General features: G+C 45.9%; 1 non-coding gene across 1 annotated transcript; it reads right to left on the bottom strand.

Annotated features, from left to right (window-relative positions):
• Positions 1-19,554: 19,554 nt before the first annotated feature.
• Positions 19,555-19,626, bottom strand: Trnap-cgg. Its single transcript has one exon. It is a non-coding gene; the product is annotated as a tRNA-Pro (tRNA).
• Positions 19,627-19,966: the final 340 nt, after the last annotated feature.

Genomic DNA, 19,966 nt, shown 5'->3' with positions numbered 1-19,966 from the left:
CGGCGAAGCCATGGCGATCCCCTGTTTCGCCGCTGCGCGCCGGAATATAGTTATAAATATTTCTCTGTCAAAATAAAGGACACACGGGGCACCGCAAATCCCACTCCACGGGCGCATTAATTTCGCGCGGGAACGCCGGACGAGCTCGCTGTCCTTTGTTCGAGGTGTCGCCTTAACGAAAACGAGACGGTGGGATTTATTTTCTGTGGTCCCTGGAGAGCTCGCTGAGAAGAAATTCTTCCTAAGCAAAGTGATCAATTGACAAGATAGTACAGACATCCCTTAAACATGAGAATCACGTAATAAGAAAATATCTGTGGAATATTTTCTAACGCTCGATTCATACGATAAATGTCACATAAATCAGAAATTGTCAATTAAAGGATGCGTTTAATAAGGCACAGACCAGGTAACGTTCCGATGGTGAAATTACGCGGCCAGGTAATGAGGATTTAAGTCGAGTAAGTGAAAGACTGATGACAGCAGGCGTTGAAAAAAACGAGACAGTTGAAAGCGAGTCGTGAAACCCTGCGAACTCGATGAAATTGAGCCGCGAAGCGAGGACGTGTGAATTGCGAGAGACGTGCTCGTTATATTAATCGATAACCATTACCGGCGTCTCCGAGTTGATCGCGCCTGTAAAAGGCGCAACTCGGCTCCGTAACTCAGAGCAATGAAATCGCCTTGGTTTCGCTTCGTTAATGTTTCCGGGTCCCTGAAAGAGATACTCTTTCATCCTCATTAATCTTTGTTTGAGCGGCCGTTTTAATTGCGTTCCGTGTGCCGCAACACGGTGCAAAAGCCCGACGCACAGGTGTCACGGCCGTCCCATAAACCCTCCATTCTTCCCCATCGAGCGGCAAAAAAATTCATCGTTCCTATACGGTACAACGGATAAGAGATCCCCGAAATAAAATCGACGTCGGGAGACGACGTGAAGCTCGCATATTTCAATCGAACCGATCCTTCCAGGTTTCAGACCGAATAGTCGCACCTGCCCCGGGAGAGCCCCGGTGTATACACACTGTGTGTCGGTGACTGTACGGTACTCACGTTTGCCGGCAATAAAATATATGTTGGAACGGCGTGATTATACTGACGAGCCCTAAATATTTCTCCTCGTGCCTTCCTTTCGATCTCCAGGAATGCGCCGCGTCCTTTTCACCAACCGAGATCCATCTTCTATCCGCCCCTCTCTTTCTCTAGCCCCTTTAACCTCTCTATTCCTCCGCTCCCTTTCTTTTTTCCTCCCCCTCTGCCTCGCTGCTGCTCGTCCAACCGAGAGAGAGCCCGTGAATACATCTTCGCGTTAACGAATTTCGAGGCGAGCCACAGTGTGTGTGTGTGTGAGAGAGAGAGAGGAGAGGAGAACCCTTCTAATCCTGACTAACGTCCGCGTGTCGAGTATACACCACGAGGATACGAGAGAGGCGTCTCTGTGAGGGCTTAAAGCCTTCGTTCGTTCGTTTCGGAGGCAGAGGTGATCCCCGAAAAAAGGGAGGGTAGCCCACGGTGCGTCTGACAACGTCTTTATCGGCCCCCATCTACGAGCGTTGCCTCGATGCCGCTTAATAGCGTCCATAAAGTTTCATCGTGCGACTACTATGTCGTTTAAATGTATATCGAGCGTCGCAGCACGCAGCGCAGCGGCGCGGCGCATAGCGTGGCGCACCGAATCGCGTGCGCCCGCGACGATTTATTTTATCGTCCGGCCGCTTTATGCCTCTTCCGTCCAAGCATTTGCATACCACCGCCCCTGACGTACGTGCTGTACGAAATTTCGTTTTATTGCCCAGGTCGTGTACTGACGTTAATAACGCGCCGCCGCGTCTTGCCCTCTCCTCTGTTCAGCCACGACACCGACACTCGCTCGCTACTTTGATGCATTAACGAAGATGGGCCGTGGAGCGAACCCGGGGGAACTTCTCGTAAACGTCGCGAATTTTGCCAGACGCAGGTTATCATAAGCTTATTAATAATATATCCGAGTAGCTCGTTGTATCGTCTTTTTATTGGCGACGCGATATCGTTCTTCGTTAGAAGATACACCATTCGTGTATCGCGTTTGTTCTTTTGGCAGAACGGTGTGTATGTACATGGATGAGTTGCGATTTTGATGAAAGAACAGGTGGAGGTTTACCGGAGATAACTTGTTTTATCGTGCAATTTTTGACTTTGGGGGTTGCGTGTCTCTGATCTTAGAATTTTTCTTTGGGTCATTAACGACCCGAGTGAAATTTCACGATCGAAGTCAAATTAAATGTATATTTGCTAACGAAGAAATAGTGTTAGAATTTTAAAGCCTCCTCCATTCAAATTTCAGGTTACCAAAATTTTCGAAATACTCTTGAATGTGACAAAAAATTTCTATTCTTCACCCGAACCAACAAGAAAGGCAAAAGTATCAAATATGACTGGAACCAATCCAGTTCCTCCACTTTGTAGCTAACTCAACCAGCAAGACTTGCTAATCTCGCAGGAACAGATCCACAGTTTCCAATTAGTCAACGTCAACATTCGCGAACCCTTTCCTTCAATAGACCTCGAGTGAAACGTTTCGCAGTTGTGTGGACATCCGAAAGCGAGGTGGTATGAAAAGAAATTCATCGATGGTGGACCTCGTCACCTCTCTTCACGCGTTCTCTTCTGTTTTCGGTGTTCTACTTTGCATCACCATCAGGTGCTCGCCTGCATCGCTGCAACGATTGTTATGTTGCAACATTCGCACGGTAGCAGTGAGCGACTCCTTTGTGAGGACACTCGGTGTATTTTGTGGCGACACAATGGCTCGTTCGAGCGACCGGATTTCGGGCTTCTCCGTTCTGAATGGGCCGTTGGAGCACGAGAGGGACCCTAGAGACGTTAGCCCCGACGAGACACATTAAGGTAATAACGTGCATGGGTGTCAACGTATTAGCCGTGATTTCCGTTACATTGTTGGTCATCTTTCTCCTCGTTCGGACGATCTTAGACGTACTCTTACCTTGGCTAACTTGTTGCAAAAAAATCCTTCTCGACGATGCACGAGAAAAAATCGAGAATCATTTCCGGCAGCATTGTCGTACCCACACGTCAGGTAGGTACAATGCAGATATAGAACGATTTGCGTGCCGATGAAGAGCTGCTATCATTCTCTCCCTCGACGTTCAATCGGACAATTTCGCAATCTAATTTGCCCCTCGATAGGAGTTGTTGTCGTCGCTTTTACGGTCCGCTCCGCGTGGAAAATATTTATTTTAATCCCAGTTGGCTTAATGCGTCTCCTATAGAGGCATAAAAGTCTCGAACGAAGGCTCGGGGTAATAAACTGGGAGGTTTGTAATGTTGTCGTCGATGTCCATTGTTTGGAGTTGCGGATTGCGACGAGTTGTGTAACGCGTGTGTGATTCGCGTACACGCTTGTACACCCACTCCGAGGAATTGATGTGCAAGAGCGGAGGATTGATAAGGAGTTGAAGTATAGAGAGTGAAAGGTAAATGGTCGAATAAGAGACGAGACTTGGTGAGCATATGCAGTGTTGTTACCAATCCTCGGAAAGGTAGAAACAGCTGTTCTCTTCTTTTTACACATGTGCAAAGCTACTTATACATCGATTCCTCTTCCTACTCGGTGAACGTATTTTAAATAATGTTTTTATTTACACTTTTCTCCTTTTGAAGATTTTACCGTTTGCCTGTTATCTTTCTCGGAGTCGATCAAGCACTGACGAGAGTTCACGACTTGACAGTTCATTATATAGCTTTTTTCTAACTGAAAATTTGTTTATATTATTGTATTGTATAATATTACAGCAAATAAATTTTTATTTTTTTCTAACCGTTGGCGGTCACCCATCTTTATCATTAGTCGCGAGGAATGTAGCTTGACCTGAAAAGCCTATCGAGTGTCACCCTACCCAGTCCCCATTTCTCCCAGGATAAATAAAACTGCATTGTTACATTATTTAAGGTAGAATAATTATAGTAAATTTACTACAGTCATTTGACATGAAATAGTCGCTTCTAAGTCACACGGCGTTATAAAGGGTTAAATGAAAATCTACAATTGAATCGAAATATTACAGGATCGAATAAAAAATCAGAATAAATTCGATTATTTCGACGAACCACTTTTGCATGTTATTCAACGAAGAACAATATCGTACACAGGACAACCGAGAATTTAAATTTGACTAGCCCAATTAGCCCACGTTTAAATTTATTTCTGACGCACATAGACTTGCCCAAAAAAATTCTAGTTAGCTCAAAACGTCGAGGAAACATTCCAGTTCTTTAAAATTGAAAATAACATTTTTCCACTGTTCCTGCTCCGATATCGAGCCGAAAATATGCTTATTCACTTAACGATCGGTTCACCTCGTACGAGGCATATTAAACCGGGTTATCCCACGTTCATCTAGCATCGCAAAAATTACCTTAATAAACAATTCGAGCCACCGATTACTATTATCCTCGCACTGCTAATTGCTCTCGAATGTTACGTATCTCTGGAAACAATGAACGACACAAGTGAACCCACGTAACGAATATAGACCACGATGATGATCAAGGCGGCGTAACGTAAGCCCGCGTGGCCTCTTAATCACCATTCCGAGCGATGATTTCGCGTTCTCGGGTGGACGCAAAAACAGCTTAAGTAGGTGACCGTCACGGCCGAAACTATCGTGTGAACCAACCGTCTGAAAAATCACGGATCTACTCGACTTCCTACCAAGAACGCCTACGCCGATTAAAGAAGACCGTGCCAGCCAGCCGGACGCTACGTAATGATAATTGCATTATGCAACCTTGATATCCTTCGCCCTGGAGAAGTATTGTCTAAGAACAATCAATCGTTGCTCGTTTGGTAACAGGTCAACAGCTTCTCTACGAAAATCTTTAAAGAACGTTTCTAAATCGTCAAGGTTCCACACTCCCACTTCCTCGTCGTTCTTCTTTCACGCGATGAATTATCGCAGCGATTTGGTAACTGGTTTGTCCGAATTTCTCTGGTAATCTGAGCACGATCTACCGTCTCGAAAATTCCAAATGTATCAACAGAGAGATATTTATAAACAATGTTATTACACACCTCGATTCTACCACTCTGCCTGCTCTCGAATCCTTGAATTGTAAATAAACGTCGATATATCAGCGCGGAATGAAGAACGTCGGTGATATACGTTACACTATGTCGTCTACACACCACGGCGGAGGATGTTTTAATAATTTAAAGACCAGTCACAGACATCGGCGTTGCAATAACGATTACGTAAACCGTCGCCGTGTCGTTCGGTTCTCTGTATTTATCGACAGAGAGAAGCTACACCGGAACGGTGATTATGGGCAGCGTAGAACTTGTTAAAGATATAGAAGAGCGATATTTTGCCGATAGTTTAGTCCTCCTAGGGCCACAAGGGGTCTCGTAGTCGCTGCTCGGCGCGTTTATAGATCCTGCTGTGGCTCTCCTCGATCGCGAACAGCCTCGCCGGATTGTAAATCGCCGGTTCGCGTTTAAAAGTTCGACAAATGGCAAATGCGTATATGCTGGATGTACTCGTGACGATAATACCTAACGAGTTAGTGTTTCTGGGTAATAATCTGGTGTTAAGGAACGACGTGTTGAAACGTCGTGACGGGGAGAAAAAATGTTTGTACCGATTGGATTTACTATCTTACGAAGATGTGTAGGTATATCTTGTAGAAAAAGCACGCGGAGAGATTTCTTTCTCTCTCTCTCTCTCTCTCTCGTTCCTTCGAATAGGAACAATATCTGTGGTAAGTAAAGTAGTCGATGAATTTTATGGTGGTGCATTGAACGTGTGTGCACTTCCTATGAGATGGAAGGTTGAACGGCCCATCAGTATCGAAGTACGTCCAGAAACGAAAGACAGGAGTAATAACAACCCGGCCGGTCTTGATTTTTCTGTTGGTAGTGGTATTAAAAGCTCGTAACGTGCTTTAATAAACGATACGTGACCGGTTGTGGCCACGGTAACGATCGTTCCGACCAAACGTAGTCCGAAAAAACCGAAACGTCGGAAGGGAATACAGAATAAGAGGAGGTCCGAACCGAGAAGAGAAATCGTAGAGTTCGTGAGAGAGGATCGCGCTTTGGAACGGGAGGGAGGAGAAAGAGAGAGAGAGGAAGAGGACATAGGGAAGGAGGAGGATGAAGGTGGAGCATAAAGAAGAAGAAGAAGCGCGCGGTCGCGGTAGCAATCGACAGACCCGTCATTAAAAATCAGTTAACCTCGCAATTACCGTGCGAGTCCAAGCCTATTAAGTGCGCGTAATCGGAAGGGACTTTTTTGGAATAATCGTTTGCAGGCGAGCGCGCTCGGAGAAACGAGCTCGTAGGACTCGCAATCAGATCTGCGACTATTAAGGGGAAAAGGAGCGCTTTGTTTCGCGGCGAGGCGAATGGGAATAATGGGACGATGCTACGGATTCTTTAGGGAAAGGATACTGTGTGAAGAAATACGTGCGATACCATGTCGAGAATGGGAAATACTCCTGAGAAAGGGATCTCGTGGAGTAACGTAACGTGTGTGCATTTAAAGGGTTAAGGAACGTGTTGTTTCTTTGTCCGAAAACAGCTGATTTTTAACACTTTTGACATATTTATGCCCAATGAAATTTTTTTTTTCAAAATTTACCCCATAGCAAATGTTCAGCACTGAAAGAGTTAATATCATCGTACTGCAGTTAATAAAAGACAGATATCTACTAGAAAGTGTTCATCAAATATCTTATATTCTACTGAATAATTTGAAAATCTTCTCCAATTTTTATTTAACACTAGATCGACGTGTGAATATCAAAACGAAACACCCTGTAGACGAGACGGTTGCGAGATCGCGCGAGAAGAGTTAGAATACGAATCACCGGGATGGACTTTTCGATTCAGCAATTGGAAGCTCGAAAGGACCGTTAGACGGGGAAGCTTTCATTTACCTCGGCTTAAGTGGCCACTTACGAGTCTATAACCCTTTCTTTACCTATGTTATTGCTTCGTTAAAGCATCATTTTCCTCTCTCTCTCTCCTGATTTCCACTGTACGATTCCGGGCTGTTCGATACTCACAGTCAGGCCCATTCTCCAGAGTTATTCCCGACTCGGTTCGAGTCCGTACTTAACTCGCCTACCATATAAGACTTCCGGAAGAGCCGTTTGCTCTCGATATGTTGCTCCACGTTCGGTTTGTACCCGGCAGAAGTTCAAGAGAGAGCCGATCTGGTGGAGTAGTTGCGGATAAGTTTGTCGGCGCTTAAGTGGCGCCGAATACGGTCCTGTAAGTACAACCTGCTCGTGGCAGTCGGTCGTGCGTGCATACGCGCGCGGTCGTAAGCGCCTTTCGATGATTGTGGAGCGGCTCACTTGGCCCCCAACGTCCAGACAAAAATGCTGGAAATCCCCCTTTAACCGTGCTCCTCCTCGCGATTCGGTCGATAATTTGCCGGTGTAATTGGTGCACGCGAGACCCGACGAAATTCGGAAACTCTCGCGTATACACACGCGCGGAACATCTACGAAAATCACACGGTAGAAGCTCGTGAACGACTTCGCGTATCGTCTTTCATATACCTTTCGAAATCGTGGAGAAAGCACACACTGTGCGCAACACTATGGCTCGTGCCTCTCGAGCACGTCCTCTCCTTCGGCAATGGAATCTCCCAAGGGTGGAAGTAAGAATTCGAGAGAACGGAGCCGAAGCAAATAGTTACAAAACTGGCCGGGGACGGAAGACGAAATATTTTACGTGGAGAGACGAACAACCGTAGTGGAGTGGCGAGATGGTCGTTTTAAGCTCGTTGCCATTATCTGGTGAAAAAGGGATGCCAGAACCGGTCGTGCAGAATCCCGGGTTCGCGATAATATTTGCGACACACCGATCCTCGAGCACGAAGAACGAAGAAGAAAGAGGAGAAGGAGGGAGAGGCGACCGCAACAGCTAAAGGATAGGCTAAAGGGAGGCCTAAAAAGCGAGTGATTTGGCCGGTGGGTCCCAGCTGATTAATGTGACCCACTATGCACGCCCGCTATATGGGCCGACCTGGCTCATTTGCATTTGCATCGGCATGGACCACCGTGTTCACCGTGCTCGTGGACTTCTTTCGGTACGAACAAGCTCGTGTCTCCGGTGTGTTCCATTCAACCCGCTACCATTTCAACCGGGGCCGTCGTTTCTAGCTCGACCGAGGATATCTCCAAGCCTGCGAACGATTATCCCCGGTTGGTAAGAAAAAGGGGATCCCCTAATAAATGATACCAGCCACTTTAAATCCGCTACTTGTCACCGTACCGCTGACCAGTTTAAATCACTTTACGACGCGGTAACCGCAGGCTAGACTCACGGCAGTAGAATCGACGATTCGGAAGGTGTCGTGGATCGTTCGCGCGCGCAACCACCGGCGATTCGCAACCGCGTGGGCGTTTATTGGCGACCTGCTTAACATAGTCGACGGTTAGTGGATTCAATGATCGTGTAATTGCCGGCAGGAAACCGGACGGTTGCTTGCCTCGCGTTTTACTTGAGGCTCGGCCGGTGTTTCTCGCGGTTACGACGTGAGGCAACTGTTTGGAAACGTTTTAGGAATTCTTTTTTTTCATTCGATTCTGTAATAATATTTTCGCATCTCTGTGGGCTCGCTCGTGTTTCTTCATCTAACGTTACTTTTGAACGATTTCGTTATTAATAATAATTGAATCGGTGTTACAGTTGTACGATGAAATCGAAATGGATTTAGCGAATAAATTTTAATACGCGATTCTAAGTACGAATGTGAGAGCGATTAAAGAGTATCGAAGCGTAAATCCGAATTCCACGAAGCGTTACAGAGCTGCAACGTTCTCCGAGAATCCTCCAACACTCGTTTAATCGATGTTCTCACACTTTCCAGCGTGCATCCGTGCGCGCCGGGACGATAAGAGCGCGGCGCAGTGGATAAAATCGCCGCGCGGAAAAATCGATGAAATCTTGCGTGAAGAAAACTGTCTTCCATCGCCGATGGAATCGCGCGCACACCCACGCGAAGGGGGCACGCGCTCCTATGCAGGTGCGTGGCCACGGGTTCGCGAGGGTTAATGCGCCGGGTAATAATTAAAACGCCATTTCGCGGAGGAGAAAGGCGAGACGAGGCGCGTTTATAAAGCCACGCTGGCCGCGCCTATCTTGTAACGGTTTAGCAAATGGACCTTTTCGTGGTCGACGATATTATATCACGGCATACCTGTTCACCTCCGGCAGGAGTATCGCGATGTGATACGAATATAAAATATACGCGTAGATTTTAATAAACCCCGCGGGTTTCGATAATTTATGAAATCTCCCGTTTTGTGCGAGTAACAGCGGAGTTTCGCAATCGAGAGGTTTTTTCAACCGTTCAGAAAATTTGGGGAATCCTGAATATACGGGGTGTGCCAGGTGAAACAGAACACCTATGTAATTATTTTGCGCAGCTATTTTTTATGCGTAATTTAAATGGATTTTTACGTAATTTTTTTTCTGTTTTTTTCAAAATCGCCTATGTTTTTGTAACAAAATGACAAAGTCCTAAAATTTTTTTAAATTTTGACTTGACTTCTTTAAAATTGAAACTTAAAAATTTTAAACCATACGTGAAACTTCCTTTCATCTTTCGCTATATCTTCCATTTTATTCACCCTCTGAGACCATAGTTAAAGAAGACAATTAGGAAGCCTGTTTTATACGGCCCACCCTGTATACACGAGAACTCAACGATAGCACAAATCTTGTCCAGGAGTCCGACTTTTCAGGTAAATCAAAAGATTCAATGATCGATCGTTCGACGAGGAATCGAGATGCTTGGCTTTCTGATATATTCTGTTATGTTTCATTCTGCAAATTACCGCCGCTTGAATAACGACACCTAAGCCATCCGTGGCCTTGTGACATTCCTAGAATGGTTAATAAAGGCTCGATCGAAATTCGCCGGATCGGTACACGTGTTCGCGTGTGCCTAAGTGCCGGTTGCATCTCGGCCACGAGAGCATACATTGTAACGAATTATCGCACGCCGTGCAGCATCGTAATTAAGAGTTACGCAGCAGGTAATTGAGAAACCCGACGCCTTTACAAAGCGCTACCTCGTCGACACGACGTATCCTATTGGCAAAGCTTAATAATAATACGGTTCCGTGGTGACCGATGAGAAGTCCTCGATTCGATTCGTTCTCACATGATCGATAATCTCTCTCTCTGACAATTTATAAGTACAATGTAATCGTCTGTACGCGTATCTTACGTCCAGTTTATTAAACTAACAATTTCTATCACGCTCAATTCTGTTTCAGATTTTCTCGCTTCTTTGGATACACCTGTAATGATATTTTCGTGCTTCGCAAGACCAAGAGCGTACCAGATAATTGACTATCGTCAAACAATTACCGTTACACTTTACACGGTCGAATTCTGTAATTGTTTCGATATAAGCTTAACTGAAAGGGTTAAACCACCAACATTAGATAACCATTTCTGAAGAAGATTTAGTTATCGAACGAGATTACATCTGTTTTTCTCGAGTGGTGGTTGCATATTAATTGTTAATAACTCTGCCATTCCCCTGTTCCCTATTATTGTATCAATTAATTCCGAACAGCTGCACGGTCTTTCCTAGAAACGTTTAGGCGCATCAATCACTATGTGGAAAAGCTCGCGTACAGGCGCAGCATCGAATGGCACGACCGGCCGATTCATCTCAATTGGAATTACGCGGGCCGTTCGAGCGAGTGAAATATAATGTCAGCCGTAATGAAAATGTAGCCGCAACAAAAAGAGCGTTGCGACGCTAAACGACCAGGATAATCTCGCGGTCGTGGGTGATAAAGATGCCTCGATTCCACGGTCTAATTACCAGCGATTATTCGCGGGGCCTAACAGCAATGGTCGCGCGTGTTAGAGTGAGAAAGTAAGCGCGAGAGATACGCGAGGGAGACGCGTACACGCACGATGAAGAAATAAGCATCGACTGTTAACCGTCCCGGGCAATTATTAATCGCGTCTCAGGCTAATGACGAGCGTACTATACACGCTACGAAACGGCCCTTACGAAGACAGAAAGAGGGAGAGAGAGAGAGCGAGAGAGCGTGTATGCTAATGAAGCGGCGAGAGTAGCCGTGGCTCCTTTTATTTTTCACGCGGATAATGTAACTTTGGTTGCCGCGGCGAGCGCACCGCGAGTGATTAGCATCGGCTCTGACTCGCCGTACGATGAGGCTATTCCTCAAGAAGACCACGGGATAGGTGCAGAGGGGAATATTCCTCAATGTCGCGGTAGCCGATGAAGACCTCACCGGGGGTAGCTGCGAGCCTTGACCGCCTGGCTCCAAGCTTGATATATATCTCTATCTTGGCCGGAGCCGACGAGGCAGCCCGACCAGCGGTCAAAGTGCGAAATCCAGCTAATACGATCAAGAACCTGGAGAAGAGGCGCTGGAAACAGGAGGATAGGAAGGACGATGATGGTTTTGCACGGGTGCAACGTGTAGCGAAGTTTATCAACTGGGAGGTTCAGTTTGAAAATGTTGAAATATCGATCCTCGTTTACACAAATTGAAAGTAGAGTAGAATTCTGATAATTCGGCAATGGCCGGAAGACAACGATGAGAAAAATAAATAAATCTTAAATCTCTCTTTTCGTCAAATTTTTTTCATATTTTCAAATGGTAAATTTAAGGAAAACTTCTTTCTATTTCCAATCGACGTCGTGAATAGGAGAACACTTCAGCGTCGTTTCACTAAGCTACCGAAAGGGTTAAACATCTGTGGAATCCGCGGAATACCTCTGGATCGGTTAGAGCGATCGTAACTACTCGCGAATTGACAATCGAGGAATCTATTAACCGGACGAATTCAGTACGACGTTACGCCTAGAGCGTGAATTAATCACTGCGGTTAATCGGGCATCGTTTGCCCGGTGGTTTATTACGGTGCACGGCTCGCGGAACGTGTGTGAAATTGATTTAAGATCGACGCGGCAGTAAACAGTTATTTAAACGGAAAGAATATCGGGACTTGGCGGAGGTGCGAACGAGCCTCGTTACGCTTTCTCTCTCTTTCTCTCTCTCGCTGTTCCGATACGAGTGGAAAGTATATGGTTATTGCAAGACAGTTGAAAACGTCCCCCGGCAAAAATGCCATCGCTAATCACGCGCGATCTAATCGTCCAGCCTTTCGGCGCCGCGGCAGTAAAATCGGGGTACGTATCGTGAAGCTTCGAACGCGGGAGCGTGTTTGGTATAGAACGCATCAGCGGATACTCATTACCACGCCACAGTAGAAGTACCAGTAAAGTGTACGAAGTAATTCCAGAGTGTAGATACCCGGCCATGGACGTGTCAGCCGCTATTTTAAATGGCGAACGATCGCTTCTCTGGAACAGCCGCTACTTTTACAAACGATGAAATACACACGTCGGGGCGGTCGGTGGGATTACCGGGCAGGAATAAGACGCGTTGCGAAGCGTGTTAAGAAAAAACCGCCGGTGGAAAAAGAGAGAAGCGTAATTACGAATAAAAGTTTCAATTAGCTCTCGCAGACTAAACCGTGGGCATCGTGGCTCGGTGATTCATAGGCCATATAAACTGTGTGCATAGCCAGGGTCTCTCGCCATCCTCGTCGTCTTCTTCGTCGCCGTCGCCGTCGTCGCCGTCGTCGTCGTCGTCGTATAAGATCGTCGAAGGATGATGATGCTACGTAGCACATACTACCTTTCACTTTGTTTTCCCGAGTTGCTCCTCGGCTAAATATTAACCTCCGTGACAGAGATGCTTTTCCCGGCTGTCGCGTCCCATGACCATTACCGAACGTTATACGGTTGGTGCCGCGCTGAAAATTCAGGCGGTAACCGCTTTCCAAGTCGAATTATATATAGCCTCTCCCGTAAACTCTTTAACCCCGTCGTGTATTATACATTGTAGCCGGGCTTCGCGGTCGCAAACGACGGCAAATTAAACGGAGAGATACCGCTGTTAAACTTCCCACCGGTTGACGCGCCATCTTGTCGTATCTTCGCGGCGTTTGTTTGTTTTTTTTGTCTTTTCTTCCCAACTCTTTCTCTTCGTGTTTACGCGGCGCGCGTTTCGATCGAACCGACACGACGTTTACCGCGATTATTTTTATCGCGTTTAAAAGGAGTGCCCGTTCGTTCGCGCGAGGTGAAGAAGGTGTAAAAACGATCGTGAGCGTTGACGTACACGACGATTCTTCGCGGTCTAAACTTACGAGGTGTGTACGAAACGAAGTGGAAGAGAAGTTACAGCTACCGAAGCTATCATTAACGTTATTCAATCATCGCTCGAATTTCATGTCGAACATTCTACAACCTCGTTCAACGACCACCCGGGCTGAAAATTTCTCGCGATTTAAACTTGCATACGTTTGAATCTTAATGAGAATGTAGGTACCTATTCGTGGATGGTAAACATTGCCGTTAACCAGTGTACAGGTAACTGTGATCGTTCAATACTGTTAAGCGCCTCTGAAAGGATTTTGCACCACGCTAACACGGGGGAAAAAAGCAGAAATCGCGATGTATCGATTATGCGTGGTCATTCCTCGACCACCTAGCTGGCTCAAACTTTTCTGATCGTACTTTCGCCGATATTCTACAACTGTTACTTTTTTGCATTTCTCTTCGAATTCTCTGAAAAATTTCATACACGTTCGGTTTTCAAGAGAAATTATTTCCAATAAAAATGTCTAATTTTAGTGGAGTTATGATTTTTCAAAATGAACCGCTTGAAGCCCCTTCTTTCTCTAACAAATTCGTTGTCATAATTTTTTGCCATAATACGTTGGCAAAAGGGTATCGAAAATTATGGAAATTATTTAAAAAAAAAGTATAATTTCAGCGGTGTCCTGTTTTCTCAAAACGAACAGGTTGAAACCGCGGCGACTTTTAGGATGACCTAATACCGTTAAGAATCCCACGCATCGTCCCGTCGTTCTTTAATCAGCCAGACCACTTCTCCCATATCGTCCTCCAGAATTTCAGCGAGATGACGTGCATTCACCCGACGCGGTACGCAAAGGTACGTCGTTCGAGCCCGTAGAGACGCGGCATCTCCCGCGAGTGACGTTAACGAGCGACGCGACCCGTAATGGGATTACTTTGCGTAAATCACGAAACTGGCCAGTCGTCCCGGGTCTTCTACACTTATTACGTGTGCGTTCGATGACTTCCCCCATGGGCTCTGTTGAGATACGTTCGACGTTTAACCCCAGGGTCCACGCCACGCTGGAAACCCCTGGTGTATCGATCCTTGACCAGACTCGTCCTGCACACAACCAAGAGACGAACGCTCGGATATTACCTGGAACTCCGGGAATTCTATCTTCCGCGGTGGCGATGCACCGTCCAACCGAGAATGAACACGGCGAACCAACCAAGATCGTACCGTCTCGTCTTCTCTAATCGGGACTTTACGAGCACCCTGTATTCCGGCATGCGTGCCTCGTGCACGACCCTAGCCGACCTATGCCGACCTCTCCCACATTACCTCGTCCACGCACCTTCGAGCCTCTGCAGATGCTACGACGGAGAAACCTCCTTCGTGGAGCATTTCTCTCTCTCTCTCTTCAAGCACAGAGGATTACCCCTGGACGACGTCACTCGGCTTCCACGCCAGCCAAATTAGCTCTCGTTCGTGTTTGTTTCCCCGTCGATTCCGCCTGTCTCCGGGAATCGCGTATAACGAACGCATCTTAGCCTCGGCTCGTCGTTGCGTCGGTCAGCCTTTGAGACAGCCCGAGGAGAAATTTTCGCGAGCACGAGATTACGCTTATCCGATGGAACGTTAGACGAGGCTAGTCAGCGCGTAGAGAAACTCCTCCTCGCGGGAATTCTTCCCGCTGAACCATCTTTAATTAAACTCCTGACACGATATAGCTCCGAGGAATCCGGCGTGCACGAGACACGAAGGATCCGGGGTGAAAGTTAACGCGACTCACGAACGTGTGTACCTGTACACGTACGTTGTACAGGTTTCACGTGAAACAGTATGCGTAGACTTGTGGAAAAAACTTTTGTGGTTAAATGTGATCCATACGGATCGAAAGTGGATATTAAGAGCTGTGACGGATTTATTTAATGACGGATGTAATCTGCTTTATTGGTGATTATTGCCTGGTCATTTTTCATCGTACTTTCGACTAATTTGTTAACGTAGGAAGCAGGTGGTGATAGTGTATTGAAGGTTTTTACGTTGAAATAGATTTTTCACAGGGGAATTTCTCGTTAACTGCTACATCGCCTCGGTCCTGATTTTTAGTTAATTTTTTATAAAATGCTAAAACGATTGCTTTATCTTCCCCAGCTACGATCGAGGAGATACGAGGCACATCTGTCGCGTTTTCACGGCTGCGGTGGAAATTTCGTTTGGTCGGCAGGTCTTCGGGTTCGTTTAACCGGCGCGCTTCCTGTTTGTCTACTTGGGCCTGCCGAAAACAGTGGTATCTGCCGAAAAAATCAGAAATTAGATTGCCGCGTTTGCCGTGGCGATTAGCGAGTTGTTCTCTCTAAATGACGAAACAAACGGCCCGGTCAGCTTCTCTTCCTGAAACCAGGCAAAAATTCCTCGCACGCGAGGGGAAGAATACGCGCGCTGGCGATATTCCCGTGAAGATTCCATTGGCCGTGTGTGTCGTTACTCGCTCGTCTCAACGAAAGCAACCGGGTGTTCGACTTGAAAATATTCCATCGACCGTTTAATTGGCCGATAAAGTTGAGCGGCAAAACATGGCGGCGGTGAACGTGGCCAACGGAGGATTTCGTGTCCGCAAAAAGCCGTTCAACGTCAACGCGTCGATATTTTATCGTTGTATAATCTGCTCGCGAGCTCGGGAGCCTTCAGAGAGCATAAATGACATCGACCTCGGGACTGACCCGGGTAATTGAAAGAGGTGGCCGCGAAGAGGAGCGAGTAACCACAGCCAACTCGCCCCGGTACACGCGCGCTTTTCGCTTCGCGCACGCATATGTAATAACGAGCGTGCGGTCGTGCATGGATTTTTACCGCCGAATCGAGGAAATTTCACGTCCGTTGAGCTAGGGAACTCTGGCTGTGCTACAAGTAACGAGCATGCTTCTCTTCTTTCGCTAATTGAATCGGTGAGATCGGAGGGAATATAAGTCATTCCTCGTTAAATTTTCAGGAAGAAGGAAGAAGTATTTCTTTTTTTTTTATTAATAACAATATTTTCTTTAGTGATTTAACAAATGAAAATGTAATTTTGCGGTCTATATTTCTATTTGAACTTTCACGACTTTATCAAATTTGTTTAACATGGGTACGTTTTAACGTAAATATTGCACAAGTGTAGCTTTTCAATAATAATAAAAATAAGATTAGTTGCCACGGAATGAACGAAAGAAGTTTGTATTAAGTGTGAACTCGTTTCGAAAACCGTTTACCTCCTTCCAGAAAAAGCGTGTATTAATAATAACCAAGATACGTTAAACCTAACCTATACCTATAAACTTCTTAATGACGTCTTTGAAAGAGCTGCATCTGACCTAACCCAGGCTTGATGAAGACGTTCTAAAGACATCTTGATTTATAACATTAGACGTCGTTTAGAGTCGTCTTTTAGTGGACGTTTTAAGACGCATACTCTTTCTGCCTTCGTTTCATAAATTACTATCCCCATTCCGCCGTATATCTATATGCAATTTATGCCGTGTCTGCACTCGTTTGACGTATTTAAACAAGAACAGCGTGATTCACAGCACGGATAAACTTTCGCGAAAAAACTCGCATTTTTTCTAGCCCCACGAAGAATAGCGATACCGAAAGGGCAGAAGAAATCTTTCGATCGCTGTTAGAACCTTATTAACCAGAAACTATCGGTAGAAACCGTCCGACGTCTATAAATACTCGTTTCGAATAAATATCTGTATAAGTTGAAATGATCGACGCCTAATCGACGATCGTTAGTAACATCTTCACCCTAAGGCCACTATGGTCCCGCGCGTCCGACACGATACACGGGACAATACGGGGACGACGGTGCTGAAAGTGTAGGCCACACGTAGAGAAAAATAAATTAACGACTTGGCCCTAATTGCACGTTCAGAATTTTACGGCCGACCCTGTCGTACACGTGATGTAGACAACATTACGAACACGCATGGTCAACACACACGCACATGCACGCAGCGAGAGATGGACAGGGGTGTGCGCCGAAGAGGGGACCGTAATTACTTTGAGCGTGTTCTCGTGCACGATAAAAAATCAGAATGAAATGGTGCCTTTATTAATTACGTATTACTTAATCACCGGGACGAGAAAAAAAGGCGTAAAGAATGGAAACGCATCCTGGTTTCTTTCTTTCGTGCTGCTGCTGCTGGTGGCTAGGCTAGGCTGTTTTTGGTCGTCGCGACGAAAGAGAGGGACTACCACGCGATGAATCGCGAAACAAGAAGTTGAACTATGCCGTGGCCCCGATTGCCCCGTACATTTCTGGCCAAACATTCACTTTTTAGAAACAAGGATGCCCCCTTTCGCGCCGTTCTATACATTCGGTTTAAACGTCTGTTGCGTTGTGCAACAACACACCCGCGCGTGAATTTCTTCTTTCTGCCTGATTTTTCGCCGTTGTGCTCGCTCCGTCTGTCTGTCAGGTGTCGAAACGTTTTGCCCCGAATTAACTACGACGATTGTACACCGGCTGGATCCTTACGGCCGATGCACAATGGAGCCTTCGAGGTTGTTTCGTTATGTAAAAAAAAAAAAAAAAACGAAGGAAGAGGAACGAAGAGGAGGGAAAGAAAGAATAAACGTAACGCAACGTCTCGTCGTGTATTCAAATTGTTTACACAGCGAAATACAAACGAAGAGAGCCGCGTAACCGGCACACGTTGTGAAACGAAGCTAAAACCACCGCGAACGCGCGCGTGTGTATCGTCGACGTCTCTACCGATGCTCTCTTATCTCACCTCGGGATATATTTATCGGGGAAAAATAGACTTTTATCCTGTCGTTAATGCTCGTCATTCCATAAAACGTCGATCCGGCGATTTTATCGCCGCCGATATTCCGGCCAGTGTCGAATCTCGACATCAATAACGCGCCGGCCTTCGTAAAAATCCTTCGATCCGTGCGGCTCCGCAATAAAACGAGTTTCGGGGACGATTTGCTACGTTTATTTCCGTCGCCACGCCGGAGAAAGGATTGTCGCAACGGATAGATAGATGAATCTCGTAGACGTACGACACGAGGAAGTCGAAATGATTTTAGAACACCAGGACCTTACACGATCGATCAGCTCACCGGTTTCTTTCTCCTCGTTCATTCTGTTTACTTGGTAGCTCGAGAGATTCGCGAGATAGCCAATTTTTCTGCTACTCCTTCTTTCTTTTTTTTTTTTCTTTTTCTCAAGGATTCCTCGACGTCCGCCGACAACTTTCGACGAATACTTTTCTATCGAGGATAAATGATGTTAATTTTGAAATACTCGAACGATTGAGAAATAAATAAAGGTGCTAAATGTTGTCTTGAAAGTTGCGGTGGAATTATCAGAATTATTAGAAAGGAGTTGAACGGCGAAGACGGACTTCTGTATGGTCTAATGGTCGCAGAGGAAATCGTACACTGAGAACCTGTTTCACTAGGCATTATTGAATTGCATTAAGGGTGTCGGGGGACGGGAAAAAAGCACACGAAAAGTTGAAAACGCGCCGGAGTGTACACCGGTGACTTGCGAATTTGATCAGACAAAATTGATGCATTCGCTCATTTACAGAAGCAGTTTCGCGATAATCATTGCCAATTGTCAGGTTTCGAGGCGTTGATTAGCGAAAAAGAAATGTCAATGAGGCATTGGAAAGCATTGTCAAGATTAATTCACGCTAGGATGGGAGGAAGATGCGCCGTGAAAGTGGGACGGTAAGGTTGCAAAAGTACTTAGCGCAAAAATTCATCCTCCTGTATTATCCTTGGGTAAACGTCCGCTTGATTCGACGCCAGGATCAATTAGCAAATCTTCCAGAGAAAAACCCACTACGTGTATTCTAAATTTAAACCGAACGCGTGCGGTGTCCCGTTAAACGCTTAAAGTTCCTTATCTGAAATCCACGATTCGATTAAGTCGAGATCTGTCCACTCGAAAATTCACAGCAATCTAAACCTGCTCTACCTCGATCCTTAGAAACGAGATTCTATCCGAATATTAATAATCCGCGGCGACAGTTACACCCAGATAATACAAGATTACACGCGGAACACATTCGAGTTCTCGAACACGAAGATCTCCAAAAAGAAATTAGTGAAAAGAACCGGTCGACGAGCCGTGATTATCATAACGAGAAGAAAAAAAAAAAGGATTCAGCGGCAAGAGGAGCATTAACGTTAGAGGAAGGAAGGAAGAAAAAAAAAAACATTCGTACCGTTAGATCGAATACGCGCGCGTTTCGAAGAGCAGACGAGAGGAAACACATGTAGATAGAGCGTATACATGTATTCGAATTACGAACCGCCTCGACGAAGTTTGAAATCGCGTCGCGTGAAAGTGTTCGCGCGCGTTTGTAAAAAGTAAAAGTAAAGAAATTCCGCGGGCTCGTCCGGGATTTGAACCCGGGACCTCTCGCACCCGAAGCGAGAATCATACCCCTAGACCAACGAGCCGACTTGCCAGTTCTTTTCGTAATCCCGGTGAAGAGTGCGTCCGACCGTTACACGGAATAATTCTCAGGGTATTCCATTAATTACAATAATTTATCGCACGCGTATTCTTCTGCTCGAGTAGAGCTCGACACGTGTGTGGAACGATCGACTCGATACTACCCAAGAAGTAGGTATAATCGTGAAGCAATTGGCTAATCAGCCGATTTAGAGAGAGGCGGCAAAATTGGTTGCATTCTTCAAGGGGAAAAACGTGATCGATACACATTCCAATCCCGGGTTCAATCTCCATAATTGATCGATTGCGAAACGTATCGACGTCTCCGGGTTTTTTGTTACACCG

The sequence above is a fragment of the Habropoda laboriosa genome, unplaced genomic scaffold (assembly GCF_001263275.1).
Source record: "Habropoda laboriosa isolate 0110345459 unplaced genomic scaffold, ASM126327v1 scaffold186, whole genome shotgun sequence".
Taxonomy (NCBI): Eukaryota; Metazoa; Arthropoda; class Insecta; order Hymenoptera; family Apidae; genus Habropoda; species Habropoda laboriosa.
The sequence above is the reverse complement of the archived record's forward strand: the minus strand, read 5'-3'. Positions and strand labels throughout refer to the sequence as shown.